Source organism: Strigops habroptila, chromosome Z, assembly GCF_004027225.2.
Source record: "Strigops habroptila isolate Jane chromosome Z, bStrHab1.2.pri, whole genome shotgun sequence".
Lineage (NCBI taxonomy): Eukaryota > Metazoa > Chordata > Aves > Psittaciformes > Psittacidae > Strigops > Strigops habroptila.
Window position 1 is genome coordinate 98,557,452 of NC_044302.2, and position 12,898 is coordinate 98,570,349.

A 12,898-nucleotide genomic window follows, 5' to 3' on the forward strand; every position below is an offset into this window, starting at 1 on the left:
GAGAGGTCATCCAGTGCAGAATAAACCCATGCAGAAAAAGAATTTAAAAGGTTAGTTTTCCTATGGATCAGCTTCCCAGTCCAGATTCACTGCACAAGCGCATGGACACTCCCAAAAAATAGAGGGGATGCTATATGGGAGTCATGAGCAGGGAAACTGAAAGGGTGATAAGAACAGACTCTGGCAGCTGTGCTGGCTTTCATCAGCTGAAAGTGTTTGCAGAATGATGGCCTGATTAAGTGATCTGTGGCATTCTCAAGAAAGCCCTGCTGAAATCTTCTGACGACATCATATCTCTATTTTTGCACATCACAGGCTGATTTTCCAGGAAAACCAGTCTGTTCAAGTAGGCAGAAGGATGAAGAAGTGTCACACAAGTGGCCAGGACAGAAAGACGTGTAGAGATGGGGGACTTTAACTGCAGGAGAGCTACAGCCTCACTGTGTAACCTTGAGAGGTGCTTGGCCTCACTGTGCCTTAGCTGGAAAGCTGGTGGGGAGGGATATGTGGGTGCACAGGCCTGACAACGTGATGCTGAGGCTGAGCTAGATGTTGTGTAGCTGAGCTTGATGCTGCGTAGCTGCTCATGGGCAATTATGTACAAAATCATACCAGTGATGCTAGAAAGCTCCAGGCATCTTCACCAGACTTTGCTGGCCATTAACCCAGCAGAAGTCTGCTAACGGCATCTGGTTGCTTTCTTTGTGCTACTGCCACTCTGAAGGACACAAACTCTTCTGTATTTTTCAGTGTGAGATTCAGGCAAAATAATCATGGGTTTCAGAGAATGAGTTCTTAAAATGACAATAAACTAACAAGACATGAATTTTAAGTCTCCAGCCATCAGCTGAAAAGGAATAAACTCTTGAAAAGCAACAATCTCTGATGATAAATTAAATATCACCTAGTGAGAGAAGATGAAGAATTCATCCATGACACTTCCATTACTAAAAACCTTTAGAACAACACTCTGATTATGAACCCCATCCACTGCAAAGCTTTACTGCACTGCAGTTCCTGTGTGTCCACGTGGCATGACTGCACAAGCAGAAGAGCACACCATGCACAGGGCAGTTCACAACATACCAGCGTGTAGCAGAGATTTTCAATAGGGATGAACCAGCACAGGAGAAAGAGCAGCCAGCAGCATCCTTCACATCATCCATGCACAGAGAGGAACAGACCTGTCATCTCCAGCTGGGCAAACTTTCAACTTACCTACACCAGGAGTTGGTATCAAGCTTAACTCTTTCAGTCCAGCCTTTGGATGATGACTTGTAGTGTTGGTTACGCAATGGCCAGCACTGGATATGGCAGGTTATTAAAATTTGTTCTTTCACAGCAAAGATAACACACACATAGTTCATCACCTGAATTTAGAAGAATTTACACAGCAGCCTAGAGCCACTCAGTTCGACTATTGCTCAAGTGTTGGCCTAGTATCAGAGAGTAACAGCTCTTTTTCAGAGTCTGTAGAGTCAACTATCATGTGCAGGAAGAGTAAAACTGGAGACAAGCTACTGAGAGAGGCAAGGACTCTGCGTACCTTGACACTTGGGCAGCTCCTTTCAGCCTCAAGGAAAGAATTAATCTGACTCAGAAACGATGGTGAGCTTCACTACAGGGGTTCGTTAGCACAAAGATGCAGCTTCCCCTTTGTTAAAGACAGTGATGATGAAATTGTCATCTTAGCATGTGTACCACTGCCTGCTTTCCTGTTTGTCCCCAGGAGGGATTAAGCTAGAAACCCAGTGTGATCCTTCCTGCCTTGCACAAGGAAAACTCTGAAGGAGTAGGTGAAAGAAGCCAGACTGAAAAATCCTCCATCCTATGAAACAGCTCCAATACAGGACTAGGTTAGGAACAATGACTCAGCGCTGTCCAGACTTCTTAAAAACACATTGAAAACAAATTCTAAAGCACCTAAAAATTGTGGTTTGGGTTTTTCCATTACAGACTAGTGCATGTCCAGAGGGAAAACAAATCAGCTTGAGTAGTGAGTCAAACAAACGCAATTTTTCATTTGGCTGGCAGTCAAAGGAAGACCCAAGTGATCCTACCTTCACAAATACAGAGGACAGCAGTGTAGCTGAGAGCAAAATTTGATTGGAATAAAAGGAGTGAATTGGCCATTTCAATCGCTGCTGTAAGCACTCCTGATTAACCACAGATGATGGTTTTAGAAGAGTAGGTCTGAGGATTAAAGTATTATGCAGGCTGAAAACACCACGTCACATCTCTGAAATTACTTTGCTTTGTATCATTTTGTTCCATACTCTTAGAATCAATTCTTAGGTCCTTATTCACTAATGGGAACCTTTACCTCAAATCTAGTTAATACTTAGGGTTACTCATTCTCTCTTAGTGGCTTTTGTAAGAGGTTCTGCCTCCAACTCTGCTGTATCATATTTTCGCTTTTGTACTCATCAAATCCTACCTTAATGGTTTCCCTGGGAACCAATGAACGTCACACACGTAGATTAAGAAGTACAAGCCCTATTTTTTCCTTACACGGATAATTCTTAACACAAAAAGTAATGCAATGTCCGTTCACTCAAATATCCTAACTGTAAATAATATACCAGACTATCAGACTACCTTCTGGAAAAAAACAAACCGTGCACAAAAATGTACCCAGCTCCTAAAGTTCGTGATCCAAATGTTCTCTTTTTACACGTCCAACTTCCACAGTTCAGGCACTATACTGCTTTACCTGTGGATCTTCACTCTGTTTACTGCAAATAATGTTTTATTCTTCTTTTTCGGGTGTCACAGTATATGCAAGACAAAAGAAAAACCCAAACCATGTTACAATAGAATTGGCAAATAAAAAGTCTGATTAATGCTTAATACTGATAGTATCTGTAATTAATGCTTAATAGTGATAGTATACATCTAAGTATATATTGTGCTTTCGCTGAACTGGAATTTCAGAAAAATTAAATCCACCTTTCCTTCTGGAGGAAACATGAGCTGGCTTTTGCCATGGGCCTGCTCAGACTATGTGTGTGGTGTGTAAAATGCAGAATTAACTTGATTGAATGTTAGCTCTCTGAGTGGTAGGTCTCTAGAAGAGCAGACTCCTGCTATAGCCAGCAGATAAAAACTGGCATCTCCAGAAATGTTGTACTGCTTTTTAAGGCAGGCAGACAGGCTAAACAGCCATTTGGGTGTGCCTCTCTCTACCCAGTAACTACAGAAAGTGCTTAAAGGACGAGCTTAGATGTGAGCTTCTTTACAGCTACAATTGAGACGTACCACAGAATCACACAGTGGTTTGGGTTGGAAGGGACCTTCAAAGATCATCCAGTTCCAACTCCCTGCCACAGGCAGGTACAACTTCCACTAGAGCAGGTTGCTTGGAGCCCCATCCAGCCTGACCCTGAATGTCTCCATGGATGGGGCATCTACCATCTTTCTGGACAACCTGTGACAGGGCCTCACCACTTTCATCTTAAAGAATTTAATCCTTATATCTAGTCTAAATCTACCACTTTTTTAGTTTAAAACCATCAACCCCTGTCCTGTTGTAACAGGCCATGCTAAAGTTTGTCCCCATCTTTATTCTAAGCCACCTTTAAGCACTAAAGGGCCACAAGGTCTCCCTGGAGCCTTCTCCAGGCTGCCCCAGCCCAGCTCTCTCAGCCTGGCTCCAGAGCAGAGCTGCTCCAGCCCTCGCAGCAGCTCCGGGGCCTCCTCTGGCCTCGCTCCAGCAGCTCCACGTCCCTCTTGTGCTGTTGCCCCAGAGCTGGGCCAGGACTGGACCAGAGCTGGACCCCCCCCAGGAAGGGAAGGCCTCCCCAGAGCACAGCAGAGGGGGCGAATCCCCTTCCTTGACCTGCTGCTCACGCTCTGGGGGTGCAGCCCAGCACATGGCAGGGTTCTGGGCTCAAGCACACATGGCCGGGTCATCTCCAGCTTTTCATCCACCAGCACTCCAAGACCTTCTTAGCAGAGCTGCTCTCACTCCATCATCAATACCTGCTTTCACCTCCTCTTTGGGAGTGGGTCTTGACCATACTGATACCAGGGGCTGCCCCAACCCATGTGCAGCACCTTGCATTTGGCTTTGTTAAACCTCACGGAGTTCACATGGACTCACTTCTAGAGCTGGTCCAGGTCCCCCTGGATGGTATCCCATCCCTCAGGTGTGTCAACCACAGCACTCAGCCTGGGGTCATCTGCAAATTTGCTTAAAGTGCACTCGAACCCACGTCAGGAGCCCCTGGCTCAAACATAAGACTTCAAGTGTGCTCCAGTGCAGCCAGCATGTCTCACAGCAACAAGCTGAGTGCAGGCCCTAGCCAGCACCTCTTCCCTTTAACCTGGGTGTGCCAACCCACACCTTGTCATGGGCAAACCTGATATTATCTCTCTCTTGAGCTCTGGTTCTTTGCGTTACTGATAGGTGAATAAAGCCTCATTCACTTCTTTTTGAAATCCCTGTAGCAACTTTGACTCCTGCTCTATATCAAAATGTGGCACTATGAGTTTACACAATGATGCAGGAGAGCAGATATATATATATATATATATGGCTGTGGGAAATAAATTGCAGCCTCCTAAATTGCTGTGTGCCAGGGTTCACCTCAGCCTTCCTCCACCTTTGTAGCCTGGTGGCTGGGCTAAGCTCAGTCCTCTTCAAAGTAAACTCCCATATTCCTTACCTCCAAGCTGGTTGATGCCCAGAGCACAGATTTAACTGTAGAAAGCTGTTCCCAAGCCATGGGCAGGAAAAGGCATCCAAAGATAGTGACCCCACAATGTGGAAGTGGCAGAGCCAAGACTACAACAACTGACATGGATTAAACCCAGTGTACAGATGACATAGTCACCCATCCAAACCACCTCCCTTCCTTCGTATATTTTTGGTTTAATTTCTTTCCTCTTTAAAAAAGCGTTCTAGTTCTTATTGGTAGGGACAGAAACCAAGAAAACAGGATGGTTTCATTTAAATGCCATAATTTAATTTAAATGTCATCATTTAAAATTTCATCATCACCCAAAAATTCCTGGAAAAAAGAAGAAGTATCAAGCTGGAGAAGTTTCATGGATGAATGGTGAACATAGAAAGACAGACTAGGATCATCAATACCGGCCAAACACTCTCTGAATACATAATGGGAACTAAGATCAGAGTGACACATTCACTCAGCTCAAAGTAGGAGATTCCATGGCTAAACTGGGATTGAAGTCTCACACTCAGAAAGCCAAAATCTCATATGATCACAGATTACTTTATGAAAGTACGAACTCTGGTAGGCACTCTAGTCCAACGTGCTACTCAGAGGAAGGCCTACTCTGAAACTGTGACAGGTTGCTCGGGATCTTCTCCAGTGAAGTTTTGAGTATCTCCAAAGATGGAGATTCCAGTCTCTCCTAGGAGCCTCTTGCAATGTTTGAATGAATGTTCCCAGCAGTCCACTTAATAAATCTGCTTTGAAACTCTACAAAACTTCAGTAGTTTTTCTCAGGACAGATTTTCTTTCCTATCTATCTACAAGGTGCTACCAGAAATTAATCAACAGTGAAAAAAAGCATGTAAGAAATAACTCGCTATGTGGCCCAGAAAATCTGATGAGTTTTGAGGTCTAGGACCAGAAGCAATTTGCTTTCACCTCTTACTGAAACTTTGGGGGTTTTTTGGTTAGATAATGAAAAGCACTGCAGGTGGGATTCATTCACCTGACTAATAATACTTCTCATTTTCTTCTAAGCCTTAAGAGATGTCAAAAACTTGGATGAAAAGCAACAGGAGCCATGCCACTTTAGCTGAGCCCAAACTATTTTGCAAGAAACAATATTCCTGGTTTTCTGGTGATTTTAATTCCAGAGCATAGGTCTCTGTAAGCTGTGGATTACTCTACCATAGACAACAGCAATGCTTTGGGGTTTCATCATAAAGAATACAAACTTCTTGCAGAATATATCTACTGAGGTGTGAAGGGGACAGATATCTGCAGTACCTTGAATCTGCTCTTTGAAACTGGTATTTTCATTATTTTTATTATTAGCTGTCTATCTGCGAAGTGGATCAATTTCAGCTGCAGGTCTAGGAAGGTGCCCACGCTAAGAAAATTCCACTGGTTGTAATCTTATTGTCAAAAATTAGATATACATTGAACTAGAGGTTCTTAATGGTTATCTTCAATAAGCACAAGCACAGACATACACTAAAACTTCATAGCTGCTTTTCTTTTCAGAACAGATTGTTAGATTCTAGAAATGTCATAAACTACATGACTAGCAAGGAAAGATTATTCATAGATAAAAGCCCCTTACTAAGATACTAAAAAATATATCAAAATTGAAATATTAAAAGTAATGGAATTTTCAAATCAACTGTAAAATAAATATGATTGAAAAATAAGAAATTGCTTTAAAAGAGGAGATAGCAGCTTACAGTTCAGGAACACTGAATGACAAAACACTGAACGCTTCCCAAGATCACGCTTCCCTATAGAATCATAGAATCACAGAATGGTTTGGGTTGGAAGGGACCTTAAAGCTCATCCAGTTCCAACCTCCCTTCCACTAGACCAGGTTGCTCCAAACCCCATCCAGCCTGGCCTTGGAACATGGCACACAGAGTCCCTCCAGCAAAGATGATCACACAGAATTTTTACATGTAAAATCACTTATGAGGTATTGACAGGAGCAGCAGCAAAACAGAACTTGTAACTGAGCATATAGTTCTCACATTGCCAGTAAAAACAGGCCAACAGCTATTTCCTTCTCAGATCTCAAGTCAGGATATATATAACTGAGTTCACAAATTGGAACTGCTGATTTGCCCAGCGTTACATGTCCAAAAAGAGGCATTTTGCTCAAACCACACAAGTAGCTAAGAATGAAGAAACACTGTCAGTGTTTAAACTTGTCACACAGAAAGATGCTCTTCTAACTTAGCATTAAAGGGCAAAGACAGTAGGGTGAGATTTCATTTCAGAGGTTGTACTTCTCCTTCTGTCTTGAAAAAGAGAACTAAGAGTTCCTCAGGGGGTCTGTATCCTCACTGGTGAGACCTAGAGAGACCCAGTGAGATTTTTAGTAAGCTATTTCTCTTGTACTAATTAAAGATAATTTTCCTATCAGAGACTGTATTGACAGTTATAAGCAATGAATTTAAATATTTTACAACAATCCTTTGCATATCTTAACATCCAAATAGAAAGAGTCGTACTCTTGAGAGTTTTGTAAGGCAAATGCATCCCAGTTCTTTGGGGAATCACTGGGAAGTTGATAAAATGAATACTAAGGGTTACAACTGATGATGATGAGCAAATGCAATAAGAAGTCATTTTCTTGGTGTGTGACTGAGTGCCATTACAGCAATTCACCTGATCAGCAACACCTCCTCTGGCACCCTCTTTCTCAAAAATGAACTATTGATTACATCTCCAGTCTGTCACTTTCAGTGACCTAATACACCTCCCACATGTCAATTTAAAAATAATTTCCAAGTAAAAGCTGAAAAAAGGAAAAAGGAGCTAGAGGTAAAATCAGCAAGCTGTCATTCCCTGAATTCAGTAAAAAGGTGTTGCTCAAATTAAATCCTAACCCAATACTGTCTATAGTACCAAAGCTGTACTGATCCAATTGTCCACACAGTTAGACTTGGACTCTAAAAGCTGTCTGGAAACTTTGCAACAACTTAAGGTTGTCCCTTCCCTTATGCATGGCTGCCCAGGCATCATCCAGAGTGTATCATGTCTATGGGTTAGAAAATGGACAGCTGACCTGTTTAATGAGATAGACTGTTTCCCATTTTTCAAATTTTCCTTTCCTGTGTAAATCCTGGAGACCAGAGTCTCCTGGCTCTCTCTTCTTCATCACATTCAGTGTAGTCAGTACATAATAGATCTGCAAATACCACACAACCTTTCAACAAAAATTCCCTGAAGCTTGATCAACTTGCTACTTTCAAAGTACTTCTATATCCTATAGATCAGATTATAGGAAGTTCTCCCCTATGAGTGTGCTGAGGCGCTGGCACAGACTTTTCCCAGAGAAGCTGTGGCTGCCCCATCCCTGGCAGTGTTCAAGGCCAGGTTGGACACAGGGGCTTGGAGCAACCTGCTCTAGTGGAAGGTGTCCCTGCCTGTGGCAGGGGCTTGGAACTGGATGAGCTTTAAGGTCCCTTCCAACCCAAACCAGTCTGGGATTCTATGATTCTACACTCTTAAGTATTCTGGCCTTCTGCCCAGAGACAGGGTGCCAGACAGTGCTGAGCACAGGGCTGAATGGGTGGCTGGAGAGTCATTTAGTTCTCCAAAGTAAAGCTGTTGTAGGACATGGGTGATGAATCATCCCTCTGTAGTGCATTTAATTGCAACTGCTGCAGTCTGCGTTTGTGGTTTCTGCATTCCTACATGAATATCTAAGTATTTTTTCTTTTTGCCCATGCATTTTCTCTATTGGAGTTTGTCTTGGAAGTCCTGGTCCATCATTTTTTGAAATCTTGGCTTCTATGTTCTTCTCTTTTCTGTCATGTTTCAGCACTCTTAAAAACCTTGCATGTAATTAGAGCGTGTTATGTCAGAGAGGTGCTGTGCTGCTAGCAGCCTTGCTGGACGTGATGGAAAGAGTCATTACTGCAACCTCTCAGCATATTGATGGATAGTGGATACTGGATACTGGATCGTGGATAAAAGATTTACTTGGAAACAGAAAGTAAGATCTTAAATCTCTTTCTTCAAGGGCAGAGCCAATGTCACCTTTGTAGGGTGAAATGCTAAAATTCAGTTCTTGTCTTCTCCCACTCCCATCCACACACTGGATGATCTGCGGTAGGTTAACAGGGTCCCATATGATCTGCAGCCTCAGCAAATGCCCTGATCACTCATCCCTAAAACTCACGCTCATGCTGAAGTGATTGTTCATTTGATTAACTTGGAAGCATCTGCACAATGTTCAAATACTATTTAGGTAGCACAGGAAAAAAACCACCGTGCAACCCCAGAGAAGTCAAGTTGAGGCAAATCATAACTGAGTCAGATTTAATAGGACTTAATTTAACTTCTGATTTGTTTACACTTCATCACACAGCCATTTTCCATTATGACCCCTCTTTATTTCCTACCTCTATAATTTCACACCATTCTCTTAATGTATGAAACTACTATTAGTTAAATACTCCTCAGATTTTTTGGCAATTGTATGTTCAGTGCAGGTGTTAACAGCTTGCTAGCACATCTAAAGGAAGCAAGCGAAAGCGCGCATGAGGTTCAGCAGCTAACTGCAAGTCATCTTTAGCTTGCAATCCTCCCTCCCATAACATGTATGCATCTTACAGATGTGCCAGTACCTGCCTCTGAACTCTCATTTACTTCCATGCAAAAGTATCTTACTCAAAAAGAAAAAAAAAAAATCAATGCTTGAAAAAAAAATCTTTTGTGTTTGGAGTTGATTCACAATCTTTAACAAAGCTTTTACATCAATGCAGACCACTGTGGAGCTAGATTTCCTGGAAAGGTTTGCATAATTGTATCAGAAACATGCTGTAGAGAGAACAGCACGTACCATCTGTAAGAAATCCAGCCAGCCCAGGAGAGCAGCAGCAACCAGGCATTTTCCAAGCAAATTGCCCCTTATTTTACTGTGATTACTTATTTACCTTTTCTACATGCTGTGGCTGCCCTCCCATTATGCCAGATAACCCCTTTTTCTCAGTTTGTCCTCCACTGCCACTCATGGACTCCTGCTTCTTTTGCTCATTGAATCACTCCCTCCTTCACATCCCCTAAGCATCAAGGCAGATCCAGCCTTCACCTATGCATCACAGCCAGCTTCCACCAATGCTGGGTTTCAGCTTCCTCCTGATGTAAAATTTCAGCCCAGCCCACGAAACCCACCCCCTGCCTTGGCTCCTGCATCACGAGCTGGAAAGCCCTCCTACAATAAAGACTTTGTGAGGGATATTTGCAGGGAGCAGCAGTTTTATTCACTCCCTACTTTATTTCCTTTTGCAGCTTTTCTCTCTTATGTGACAAGGAACAGCTGTTCATGTTGGGGGAAGCCTCACTCTTGAGCTAAATCCTTGCCTTTAAACAGCTCTTACAGTTGTACCAGTGGCACTGAAATCCCCTGCAGCCAGTAAAACTCTTAGAAGCATTTCCACTGTCAAGCTGTCTTTGAAGAGGTTTATTTCTCTTAAAATGTGAACAAGGTTCTAAATCTAAAATAGTAAATCAATACAACTTTTTACAGCTATGACAGCTAGAAAGAAAAAAAAAGGGGGGGGGCAGAAGATTTATTTCCTTCATCATTTCGAGTTAAATGCTGAATCTACAGGTTAATCCTGCAAACACTCTCATGAGTAACTTGACTCAAGCACTGGCCTGTTTGGGGCCACTCACATCAGTATAGTGGTAACAGGAAATAGGTTAAAATTTGCAGAATCTGGGCTATTAGATTAACAGCTAATTGAGGCCAGCAGTACCTGCTAGTGTTTGTTTAACACACAGCACAAAGCAGCTCTCTGCCCCTGCAAAAAGCCTCCAGGTAGATCTCCAGTAAGACAACAATAACACCAGATTGCAGATGACATCTGGAGCAATGTCCCTGCCTTATCGACTCTCCATCACATTTTACACTTCAAATCAGTTTTGAAGTTTTAAAGCTGGATGAATGTGTGAGCTCACGTAAATAAGCTAACAAGCAAGAAGTTACATTGCAGGATTTCTCCATTCCTGGTACAACTTGCAATCTCTGTATTCTGTCGTTGCATGTTTACTTGACATTGCCGCTTAGCTTAGTTGCCCAAGCTCTGGGCAACTCATTCTGTTTAAAATCTGGACTCTTAACACAGTGAAATTAATGACCACTCCATACAGCAACTTTCCTACTGGTAGACTAAAACTCCCAAATCAGACAAATTTGAGGATTCCCTGGGAGAAGAGGGAATAGCAGGGATAAAATGTTTCTCTGACACCCATGTATGTACTTGATGGAGAAGAGTTGGTGTTCATAAGGAGCTCCCTTTGGACCCGTAATATGCTTACCTTAGAATAAAGGCAACCTCAAAACTCTACAGTTTATGGGAATGTTTCTCAACATTTCTCATTAAAAAGTTGAGGCTTATCAGAATTGTGAAGGTTTGCTATATATGTTTCTCCCTGTTCCTTTACTCCTTAATGTGTTTATACTTGCAGAAACATATAGCTCCGTGATGACCTTAGACCAGCTCCACTGCCTAAAGGGGCCACAAGAAACCTGGAGAAGGGCTTTGGACAAGGGCCTGTAGGGACAGGACAAGGAGAACGGCTTTAATATGCCAGAGGGGAGATTGAGATGAGCTCTTAGGCAGAAGCTCTTCCCTGTGAGGGTGCTGAGGCGCTGGCACAGACTTTTCCCAGAGAAGCTGTGGCTGCCCCATCCCTGGCAGTGTTCAAGGCCAGGTTGGACACAGGGGCTTGGAGCAACCTGCTCTAGTGGAAGGTGTCCCTGCCTGTGGCAGGGGGTTGGAACTGGGTGAGATATAAGGCCCCTTCCAACCCAAACCAGTCTGGGATTATATGATTCTATGTATCTGAAGCTTTTCACTGGATTCCACACAACTGGAGGCCCTGGAGATGTGAAGCTTGCTGTGTATTCCTAGACATGCCTGGCCAAGCACAGAAGAGCAGGATGATAGGAACTGAGGTTTTGCTAACACTTCTGCAGCATTATGCCCTGAAGAGTGTGCACTGAGAAACTTAAACAATAAATAATAAATTCTGACATTCAACACTTTCCACGCAGTCACCTCCAAGGCTAGGAAGGAAGCCCTGAGACCAAGCCAGCTGAGCTCAGCATTACTGCAGGGATAGAAAAAATTGGCTGAAGACCAGCACTGTTTTCCTTTGGAGCAGCTACTGCTTTAAGATGGGGAGAAATTCCTTCTCCTGGAATTTCAGCATCCTAACATCTCCATTCAGGCCACTCAAATCCAAGCTTCTGTAACCTCTTCTATGCTGCAAAGGTGGTTCAGACAATTAGTGAGGAAATTTTTCATACCTGTTCTGTGTTTTTTCCACAGTTTTCTCTGAAGTGGGACTTGATCTAACACGTGGTTTTGAAGATGGAGGAGCACTCTATTCCTAGGCACAAGCAGAATAGTTGAATATATATTAGAATGACTTGCCAGAGAAGACAAAAGAAGAAAAAATTACAGTCAGAGCTGGAATATTATTGCACCATATGCTTTCCAAAAGCCAAGCACAACAGGGTCCCTCCACAATCCTTGCCTTAATGCACCCTGTTGTATTTCCACCTGGAAAGACATATGGCAATGCCTAAGAGAGAAATTCTTTCTTCTTCTTTTTTTTTTTCTTTTTTTTTTTTCTGATGTTAATGTAATGTCCCAGCTTTAAAGGAACATTTGATTATGAAACACTCTCAGGCCAAGGATAAAAAACCAGTTCCTGTCTGTTCCAACTAATGACAAAAACAGGTACATTGACTGCTGGCATTTTGACCAAATGAAAACTTTGAAGAATGGCTTGGATGCTACTTTGTCTCATGCATCACTGACAGAATTGCTCTGCAGAAACCTGATGCATCACAGTTATCAAAGACACTGAAGAGTACAAAGTTTATTTTTCAGCTTTCAAGGGAGCACTGTGGGAGAGAGACATTATAAAAATCACCCTTCTGCTTGTAAAATGAAAAATACTGCTTTGTAAAGAACTGACCATGAACAAATGTTCAGCACCACAACAGATGCTTTCACCCCTGATTACAGACAGTTTTTGCAATGCCATTTATTACTGTGAACACATTTAGCATTACAGTATCTGCTCACTGCTGCTGCTGCGTGCAGGAAGAAGTAGTTATAAGATGTGAGTCCCTGGAAGAATGAGAGATTACACAAAAAGCTCTTTAACTTAAAGATAACTATCCTATCAGATAAGCAGAA

General features: G+C 42.6%; 1 protein-coding gene across 1 annotated transcript in view; it reads right to left on the reverse strand.

Annotated features, from left to right (window-relative positions):
* Positions 1-12,066, reverse strand: part of ST8SIA5 (ST8 alpha-N-acetyl-neuraminide alpha-2,8-sialyltransferase 5) — a 71,665-nt gene extending 59,599 nt beyond the window's left edge. The window contains exon 1 of the mRNA XM_030470056.1: positions 11,998-12,066. The gene's annotated coding sequence lies outside the window, so the exon portion shown is untranslated. The remainder of the gene's footprint in view (positions 1-11,997) is intronic.
* Positions 12,067-12,898: the final 832 nt, after the last annotated feature.